The sequence below is a fragment of the Stenella coeruleoalba genome, assembly GCF_951394435.1.
Source record: "Stenella coeruleoalba genome assembly, chromosome: 14".
Lineage (NCBI taxonomy): Eukaryota > Metazoa > Chordata > Mammalia > Artiodactyla > Delphinidae > Stenella > Stenella coeruleoalba.
Window position 1 is genome coordinate 33998047 of NC_137160.1, and position 11064 is coordinate 34009110.

Here is an 11064-nt window from a genome sequence, read left to right on the forward strand (position 1 = left end):
TATTTGTATTCTTTTATTTCTTTTTCTTCTCTGATTGCCATGACTAGGACTTCCAAAACTATGTTGAATAATAGTGGTGATAGTGGACATTCTTGTCTCGTTCCTGATCTTAGAGGGAATGCTTTCAGTTTTTCACTATTGAGAATGACGTTTGCTGTGGGTTTGTCGTATATGACCTTTATTATGTTGAAGTAGGTTCCCTCTATGCCCACTTTCTGGAGAGTTTTTATCATAAATTGCTGTTGAATTTTGTCAAAAGCTTTTCCTGCATCTATTGAGATGATCATATGGTTTTTACTCTTCAATTTGTTAATATGGTGTATCACATTGATTGATTTGCATATATTGAAGAATCCTTGTATCCTTGGGATAAATCCCACTTGACCATGGTGTATGATCTTTTTAATGTGTTGTTGGATTCTGTTTGCTAGTATTTTGTTGAGGATTTTTGCATCTATATTCGTGAGTGATATTGGTCTTTAATTTTCTTTTTTTGTAGTATATTTGTCTGGTTTTGGTATCAGGGTGATGGTGGCCTCATAGAATGAGTTTAGGAGTGTTCCTTCCTCTGCAATTTTTGGGAAAAGTTTGAGAAGGATAGGTGTTAGCTCTTCTCTAAATGTTTGATACAATTCACTGTGAAGCCATCTGGTCTTGGACTTTTGTTTGTTGGAAGATTTTTAATCACAGTTTCAGTTTCATTACTTGGGATTGGTCTGTTCATATTTTCTGTTTCTTCTTGGTTCAGTTTTGGAAGGTTATACCTGTCTAAGAATTTGTCCATTTCGTCCAGGTTTTCCATTTTATTGACATAGAGTTACTTGTAGTAGTCTCTTAGGATGCTTTGTATTTCTGTGGTGTCTATTGTAACTTCTCCTGTTTCATTTCTAATTTTATTGATTTGAGTCCTCTCCCTCTTTTTCTTGATGAGTCTGGCTAATGTTTTATCAATTTTGTGTATCTTGTCAAAGACCCAGCTTTTAGTTTTATTGATCTTTGCTATTGTTTTCTTTGTTTCTATTTCATTTTTTCTTTCCTTCTGCTAACTTTGGGTTTTGTTTGTTCTTCTTACTCTAGTTCCTTTAGGTGTAATGTTAGATTGTTTACTTGAGATTTTTCTTGTTTCTTTAGATAGGCTTGTATAGCTATAAACTTCCCTCTTAGAACTGCTTTTGCTGCATCCCATAGGTTTTGGATCATTGGGTTTTCATTGTCATTTGACTCTAGGTATTTTTTGATTTCCTCTTTGATTTATTCAGTGATCTCTTGATTTTTTAGTAAAATATTGTTTAGCCTTGATGTGTTTCTGTTTTTTATGCTTTTCCCCTGTAATTCATTTCTAATATAATCGTATTGTGGTCAGAGAAGATGCTTGATATGATTTCAATTTTCTTAAATTTACTGAGGCTTGGTTTGTGACCCAAGATGTAATCTATCCTGGAGAATGTTCCGTGCACACTTGAGAAGAAAATGTAATCTGCTGTTTTTGTATTGAATGTCCTATAAATATCAATTAAATCTATCTGGTGTATTGTGTCATTTAAAGCTTCTGTTTCCTTATTAAATTTTATTTTTGATGATCTGTCCATTGGTGTAAGTGAGGTGTTAAAGTCCCCCACTATTATTGTCTTACTGTCAATTTCCTCTTTTATAGCTGCTAGCAGTTGCCTTATGTATTGTGGTGCTCCTATGTTGGGTACATATATATTTATAATTGTTACATCTTATTTTTGGATTGATCCCTTGATCATTATGTAGTGTCCTTCCTTGTCTTTTGTAACATACTTTATTTTAAAGTCTATTTTATCTGATATGAGTATAGCTACTCCAGCTTTCTTTTGACTTCCATTTGAATGGAAAATCTTTTTCCATCCCCTCACTTTCAGTCTGTATATTTCCCTAGGTCTGAAGTGGGTCTCTTGTAGACAGCATATATATGGGTCTTGTTTTTGTATTCATTCAGCAAGCCTGTGTCTTTTGGTTGGAACATTTAATCCATTCACATTTAAGATAATTATCGATATGTGTGTTCCTATGACCATTTTCTTAACTGTTATGGGTTTGTTTTTGTAAATCCTTTTCTTCTCTTGTGTTTCCCACTTAGAGAAGTTCCTTTAGCATTTGTTTTAGAGCTGTTTTGGTGGTGCTGAATTCTCTTACCTCTTGCTTGTCTGTAAAGTGTTTAATTTCTCCATAGAATCTGAATGAGATCCTTGCCAGGTAAAGTAATCTTGGTTCAAGTTTCTTCCCTTTCATCACTTTAAGTATATCATGCCACTCCCTTCTGGCTTGTAGAGTTTCTGCTGAGAAATCACATGTTAACCTTATAGGACTTCCCTTGTATGTTATTTGTAATTTTTCCCTTGCTGCTTTCAATAATTTATGTTTTTCTTTAATTTTTGCCAATTTGATTACTATGTGTCTCAGCATGTTTCTCCTTGGGTTTATCATGTATGCGACTCACTGCACTTCCTGGACTTGGGTGTCTATTTCCTTTCCCATGTTAGGGAAGTTTTCGACTATAATCTCTTCAAATATTTTCTCCAGTCCTTTCTCTCTCTCTTCTCCTTCTGGGACCCCTATAATGTGAATGTTGTTGTGTTTAATGTTGTCCCAGAAGTCTCTTAGGCTGTCTTCATTTCTTTTCATTCTTTTTTCTTTAGTCTGTTCCGCAGCAGTGAATTCCACCATTTTGTCTTCCAGGTCACTCATCCGTTCTTCTGCCTCAGTTATTCCGCTACTGATTCCTTCTGGTGTATTTTTCATTACAGTTATTGTATTGTTCATGTCTGTTTGTTTGTTGTTCATCAGTCTGTGAGTCACCCACCCACCAGTTATGGAATTTGATTTTACTGTGATTGTGCCCCTCCTACCATCTCATTGTGGCTTCTCCTTTGTCTTTGGATGTGGGGTATCTTTTTTCGTTAGTTCCGGTGTCTTCCTGTCGATGATTGTCCAGCAGCTAGTTGTGATTCTGGTGTTCTTGCAAGAAGGAGTTAGAGCACCTCTTTCTTATGCACCATCTTGGTTCCTCCTCTCTGATTTTCTAATCTGGAAAATAAGTTTTAATATATTTAATATTTTTATATAGGTATATATTATATATTTATGATTTTTGAAATATATGTAATATACGTGTGTCTTTATTTTGGAATGAATCCCTATTATTAAATAAAATTGATTCTTGGCAGAAATCCAAAATCTAGTATCTTGTTTATGTAATTGGGGAGAGGAGAATTTAGGGATAAAATTGATTTTAAATTAGAGGGTTTCCTTAGATTAGGGATTCTCAATTCTTTATTTTATTTCATGGTTTTCTTTTTTTTGTGGTACACGGGCCTCTCTCACTGCTGTGGCCTCTCCCGTTGCGGAGCACAGGCTCTGGATGTGCAGGCTCAGCGGGCATGGCTCATGGGCCTAGCCGCTCTGCAGCATGTGGGATCCTCCCGGACCAAGGCACAAACCCATGTCCCCTGCATCGGCAGGCAAACTCTCAACCACTGCACTACCAGGGATGCCCAGGATACTTTATATATATATATATATATATATATATATATATATATATATATATATATATTTTTTTTTTTTTCCATTTGCCTTTCTCACTCATAATACTTTAATGCCACAGATACACTACATCTGTTTGTGTACCGTGGCTCTTTGAGGACAATAGCTATTGTAACATCTAAGATTTTTCCCATTACCCCCTCCCCTTTAAAACAAGTTTCTCTCATTAGGGACAAAATCTCCTTTTGTTGAGAGTATATGCCTCAGATAGTACAATAAATATATATTTTAAAATGAAAGCAAACATAAATCAAATCTTGTGTCTAAAAATGTCCCTATGTTGTAGATTAATGGTTCTCCTCCTTAAGTGTACCACCTGGAAGATTTGTTAAAGCACAGTTTGCTGGGCTCAACTCCCAGAGTTCTTGACTCACTAGGTCTGCATTAGGGCTGAGAACTTGGATTTCTCACAGGTTCCCAAGTGATTCTCTTTCTACTCAGTAAATCACATTCTGAAAACCAATGCTGTACCTCATGGTCATCAGGGGAAAAAATGTACTAAATTTATGTTTGAAATGTTCTGCTGTTATAATAACTAAAATTTCTTCAAGATTTTAGTGGATTTCTAATGGTCATGGCTAAATCTTTTTCTTCAAGACATCATGCTAGTGATTACCCAGTGGTGATGGCAGATCAGAAGCCAGAATGGAGTTTGTTGCCTAACAAGTCAATGACCTCATAAGTAAGAGATACTTGTGTTGGCATTTTAGGCCTAAAGCATCTTTCTGAAGACCTTCCACTTTTATTTTAAGGGTAGCAACCTCTTTTGTGCATTTAATACCTACTCTGTTTCCTTTACTCCCTAAATGAACTTATTATTATTTCTCAAAGAAAATTTAGATGAGTTTGTGTAAAGAAATGCAAAATTTCATGGTTTCTTCTAAGTGGTTTGGATCTTAGGAATGCAAACAGATGATTACAGATCACAAACTGTGTGATCTGCCTTGATGGAGCCACAGGGAACCTTGAAAAGGATAAGAATTCTTAGGTAAGAGATGCAGTGAAACACATCCATCCATTGGAGAATGAATGCATGATATAAATATGTTCTTCTTTTCAGGATAGTACCCAAAAGAAAGGTGGATTAGAGAAGTTATAATGGAAATATTTCCAAAATCCAAACACATCTCTAAAGAACACAAAAAAGTCAGCTCTTATTTGATACTTAAGGAGTGCTGTATAACTCTATCTCAAACTGTGCTTTTGTGTCTAAAAAAGCCCAGCTATAAATTAGCACTGACTTGCCTTTATTAGGCCAAGGGGTATTTAGCCCAGACTAGAATGTGTGGTCTTTTACTTGCATGGCCAGCTTTAAGAAGCAAGACAAAGTGAAATTTTAAAAATAGAGCTTCAAAGCTTTAATAACAAAGCAAACAGAAAGCCCATTTGATTTGGTCACTTCTCTGTCTTACGGATCATGCTATTGATCTATTTCATATAGACTAACTCTGATGCACTACCACTCATTGTCTGGGATAATCTTGTATTTGCACACAGCACCCCACCTGGTCTCTTGGATAACAATACCCAGGAAATGAGGGAGGCTGTGAAAAAGCCCTGCATAAAGCAAGACACGGCTCTTTCTTTCTCATACCTCACTGCCTTCTCAGATTTTCCTCCTTCCACCTTTCATTTCTATGATTACCAAAGAAAAGCATTAATAGAATGGAAGTTTTAGATCTGAGGCAGGTTTCATTGGCATCGATGCTTTTTCCCAACCTATTCTCAGCTAATGGCAGGTCACTGGGAGACTGTCTATATGCTAAGTTGCTCTTTTGCTGAAGGCTTTTCTGAGAGGGGAATTATTATTCGTCAACTGCTAGAAAGCAGACATTCTGTGTGTCCTTACTTTAGAAACACTTTACAGCTATTTATTCCCAGGTTGGGACTGAACAACAATTTTAAATGAACAGAAAAATAAGTCATGCTGTGAATGTATACAGCAAGTGTCCTTCACTGTATGATCCAATCTTCAGCCTATTTTCAGCCTCCCTCTTCCTTGTGCCTGTAGAATGGGCATAACTTCACAGTGTGCTTAGGAGGAGGATGTATCACTATTCTGTTTTTTGTTTGTTTTTGTGGTATGCAGGCCTCTCATTGCTGTGGCCTTTCCTGTTGTGGAGCACAGGCTCCAGATGCACAGGCTCAGCAGCCATGGCTCATGGGCCCAGCTGCTCTGTGTCATGTGGGATCTTCCCAGACCGGGGCACGAACCCGTGTCCCCTGCACTGGCAGGCAGACTCTCAACCACTGCGCAACCAGGGAAGCCCTATCACTATTCTTAATACAATTTATGAATCTTTAACATGTTATTACAGTTGTGCAATTCTACCTGAAATGTAGCTAGGCATTCTCATTGGTTACCTCCTTAGTAGTCTATGGACTACAGTTTTTCCAAGTCTTAAATTAGTAGTTAGATGAGCAAATAAACAATTACGTCTAGACTGCAAATGCAATTTGAACACCTACAACTGGAAATGACAGATTTGTCATGCCCGACTATTCACAAGGCAGAGTTTCACATTTTTCAATAATCTAAGGCAAGTTTTCAGTTTTTGTCATTGTACAACAATCAATTGCTCCAGATTCCTCTGTTCCCCACACCTTGTAAACTCATACCCTCATTCTTCCATCAGACTAGCTCACTTTAGATTTAAACTTTCTTCTTCCCCATCTATTTGAAAACAACAAATGTTTCATTTTTCTCAAAATTCAAGTTTTTAAAAATTATTTGATGGAAAAGAATATTTTCTTTACTACTTAGTTTTATTTGGCCTGTCTATATGTATGTTTTCTGCAATATAAACTTACTATTTGTTTGGATAAGTATCATATAGATATAGTTGAATACATTCACAGCAGTTAATATATAGATATATATAGGTGATGCACATTGTTAGATATTATATACACGTGTATATATAGAATAGATTGTATGTATGTATGTTTGCACACTTGTTTTTTTGAAATAATTAGAATATGGTGCTGAATCAGTTTCATTTCTTGGTGAGACATTTCAAAATAAAGATCAATCAGGTAAATAGCAGGGTCAAGTTCAGAGTTTCAGTTTGAGATTTGTAGACGTCTTCAAGTTTGTGAAGTCACCATCAGTCGGGGACATCTGTTATGTTCATAGGATCAGAAATTAAGAATCAATATCTGGAGATACTAATAAATTAAATTCACATGGGAACATTTGGCAACTCAAGCAAAACCCTGAGTTAGAAGCTGATCCTCCTTGCTCTTCATCCCGCCTCATTTCAGGCCCTTTTCTTCTTCCTTCTAGGTCACTGTCCAAGCCTCCTAACCAGTCTCCACTATCTTGAAATTTCAGTTTTTCTCATGATGTCTAACTACCCCAGTTACCTTTGTTATGCTTACAACTTATCATGTTACAACTCAATGTAAAAGCTGTGCTTGTTTCTCAGTATGTGAGGGTAAAGTGAAGACACCTTAATATATCACATGATGACTTTTTCAAACTGAGTCCACATTTTCCAAGCTAATCTACCTCACTCCATTTTATGAACCCCCCTCTTAAGGTCACACTGAAAACTTTATTTTTCACAGAAAATGCCAGACATTCATATCTCCCTGACTGGTCACCTCTGTTTAAAATAATATTATGCCATGTTTTCTCCTTTCCCATTTAGATGATTTTATGAATTTCCTGATTTCCTGATTTTATACATTTTTTATAGCAAGCTATACATTTATTCATCCAGCCCATAGGTGTTGAACTCAAGCCTAGAATTAGGGTAGAAGAAAAGACCAATTCCATGTCCTAAAGGGGCTTACATCCCAGTGAAAGGAGAGAGTTAATGGTTAAACAAAGCTATAGGAGATAAATTTAAATAGTGATAAATAATGAGGGTATAGAGAGGCTAGCTTGAGGCTACCACTGATTATCTAGTCAGAAAGGGCCATTGTCAGGGGTAATTTATTTAAAGTAAAACCAGACTTAGGAGGAAGCAAGCCTGCAAAGTGCCAGGGGAAGAATATTTCAGGTGGTATGAGGAGGAAACATGTGAAATTATCCCAAAATATTTGTCTTTTCAACAAAGAGAAAGGTTAACTGGAGAGTAGAAAGCAAGGATAGTAGGTGATCAAGTCAGGTTGAAGGACATTTTCCAGGTCATGTCAGACTTTATATGCTGTATGGTCTATGGAAGAACATTTTTGTTTTATTCTAATTGAAATAGTAAGTCATTGGTGGGTCATAAGTTTATGTATATTGGAGAGGGTCTGATGTATTCAGTTGCATGCTCTCAAAAGATTATTCTGGCTTTTGTGTAAAACCAGTGGAGAAAAGATGATGGAGAGGAGTAAGAGGAGCCAGGTGGGAGGCCATTCTAGTTGTCTTAATGGCAGGTGGTGGTAGTTTGGATTAGAGGTACAGTAATGATAAGAAGTGAGCAGATTCTAGATATATTCTACAAATAGGATTGATAAGACTTGTTGATGATGAAGGAAGTGTGAGAGAAAACATCTGAGTCCTAACAGCAGGATGAATGGTAGTGTCACATACTGAGTTAATAAAAACTGACAGAAAAAAAATTTTGGAGTATAAAATTAAAGAGTTCTGAATTAGACATATTGATTTTAAGATGCTCATATAAATCCAAAAAGAGGTGTCATGTATTCGATGAACACATGAGTTTAAAACTCCAACATTTGAGCTGGAACTATATTTTTTATGATTCAACATTATAGAAACAGTATTTAAATTTATTTAATTCATTAATAATATATATATATATTTTTAATTCAGATGACCTAACCTAGGGATAGACTGTGGTTAGAGGAGAAAGCCAAAACCTCAGCTTAGGACATTCAAAGGTTAATATGTTGAGCAAAAGAGGATGCAGAAATGGAGGTTGATAAGAAATGTTGAAAAAGAATGGAGACATAAGAAAAAAAAACAGAATAGAAAAACTTATGGAAAAATGTATTCTAGAAAGAGGGAGTGGTCAGCTGTGTCAAATATGGATACAAAGTCATCTTGATGAGAATAGAAGATTACCACTCAGAAATGTCAAGAGTGTGGTCCTTCAAGAACAATGGTGCTTCAAGGACAAAGGATGACCCTGCCTGGAAAAGTTTCACTGATACACCCCCTACCAGACTCTTAATCACCCTCCCTACCATGTTGCGGTGGTTACAAAATTCCTGAGCCCACTTGGGTGACTTCCACCTGGGCAATGGGACCTGTCCCAAATAAGGAAAGGCATCTGGCCTGTCCCACTCCCACCCTATAGAAAGAAGGTATATGTGCCTTGACCAATCATTAAATGAAATTTTTACCTAGGACCATTCCTTTGTTTTCTAGCTATAAAAACTGATCTATGGTGCATGTTCTGACTTGACTCTTCCAAACTACTAAGAAGTCCACCCACTGTTCTGGCAGCAACACTTCCCTCTAATAAATTCTATCTCCTTTACATTCTGCCTTGTGTCTGGAAATTCTTTTCCAACCCACGTTTGGACAACAACAAAGAGGGAGATCATTTGTGACATTGCTAAGAGCTATTTGTAGAGAAGAGGAAATTTAAATGGAATAATAGTGATTGGAGAGAGAATGTGAAGTGAGAAATTGGAGACTGTGAATAGAGCAAATATTTTATTAGTTCCACTCTTAGAGGAAGCAAAAAAATGAGGTGAAGGATAGAAAAAGAATGAGATCAAAGGAGGATTCTACAAAACATTATATTAAGGCATGTTTTTATAATTAAGGAAAATATCCTGTTTTAAGGGAAGACCTGATGATGTCAGAGAGGTGGGTGAGGGGAGAATTGTAGTCAATGTTTGGCCTTGAGTACTAGAAAGGTGACAAGGATTCATGGCCCATCTGGAAAGGTTAGCTTCATTATAATGCAGAAGAAGGCAAAGTAATTTGGGCAGAGATGTATGTAAAGTAATGGACCACTTGATGGTTAGATAGGTCATTTTTCTTTTTGTTTATTTTCTTAATAAAAAATGAGATGATGTCATGAGTTGTGAGTGATTGACTGAAGAAGGGACTTTAGATATTTGAGAGGAAAGTAGTGTGTATAAAATAGTAGTTTTCTAAAATAAGAAATTTAGTAGGAAGGTACAGTAAGACTATCTTGACATGTTGATAAATTCAAAGTGTAATCAGTCAACAGAGTTGTGTGTTCTCCTATAACCATATTCAGCTTTTCAGATATACACATAGAGTAAGCAGTTAGTTAGACTTAAAAAGGATTTGACTTTTCAAGGAGCATTTATAAGGCAGAGGACAGGAGTGCAAAGGGTATGTACATGTGTGTGTTTATATTACTGAAGAACAAAACCTCCATAGCTTAAAAATGGAGACAAAGATGTGATTGGGATGACAGGGAGTAGAAAAGTTGCAAAGTCAACTGACTGTGTGCAGAGGACTAGAGTAAATAATCTGGGATGAGAGAGGTGATTGTAAGATAATAGGATTTAATATTTCAGAGGTATATGTAATGGTAAGGTCAAGATTATAACCACAGAACTGAACGGCTCATGTGATATGGACGGAAAGCTCATTGGAAGTGAGGAGGTCAAGGAACTGAGAACCTGGGATTTTGCATGGGTAAGTGGATTTGAGGTATCTCTGAGGTTAAATGTAATCAAGAAAGCTTGAAATCAAAATTTTGGAGGGATTTGCTAATTGATTCTGGCATGTTTATTTTACTCTCTTTCCTTTTATTTTCTCTATATTACTAAGCAGTAAATTTTCAATGGTGTGAACACCTCCTTCTTCAAAATTGTCTTACAAGGCCAAGGCAAATACTCAGTTTATGCAAAAATATACAGAGTGAAGAAAAAATCCTCAATAACTAATAATTAATAATAACCAAGAATGAATGAAGAAACAAATGAATGGGTGGTAATCCTTAGCATTTTTGAGATAAAAGGAGAAGGGGCATGCACTTCAATGAACTTATTTTATGGATAAAATAATTGACACCCATAAGATAAATTACTTAATATTACATGTCTTATTAATGCATGAAATTAAACTAGATCCAGATATAAAGACCAGCATATATTCTAGGAGAAAACTCTTAAATACATGGTCAGTACTTAAGTTTCAACATTATCAAAAGTAGATAAATAAGCAAGAATAGACTTTGAATCAAAATTTAAATATCATTGATGGGATAGAGTTTATGTGAAAACTAAGAGCCAAGAACAGTTTTGTCCAAAGTTTTGGAAACTTCCAGTGTATTTCTGCCTGTCCTCTTGTTTATTTGCAAAGCAAATTTGCATTAAAAATCTCATATAATTCTGTGACTGCTCTAAGTAGCAGGCTAGGGAATCTAAGAATTGAATCAAAGGGTTATTTTCACAGTGGGATATGAAAATCCCTGGCCATATGTATTTGCTGGTGGAAATGAGAAAGAAACTGGATACATCAATAAAACATGAGAACAATTTGAGGGCCACAGTAAAATAGCTTATGGTGTCAATACCTATGGGGATTTCACCAGTGGAAGGACC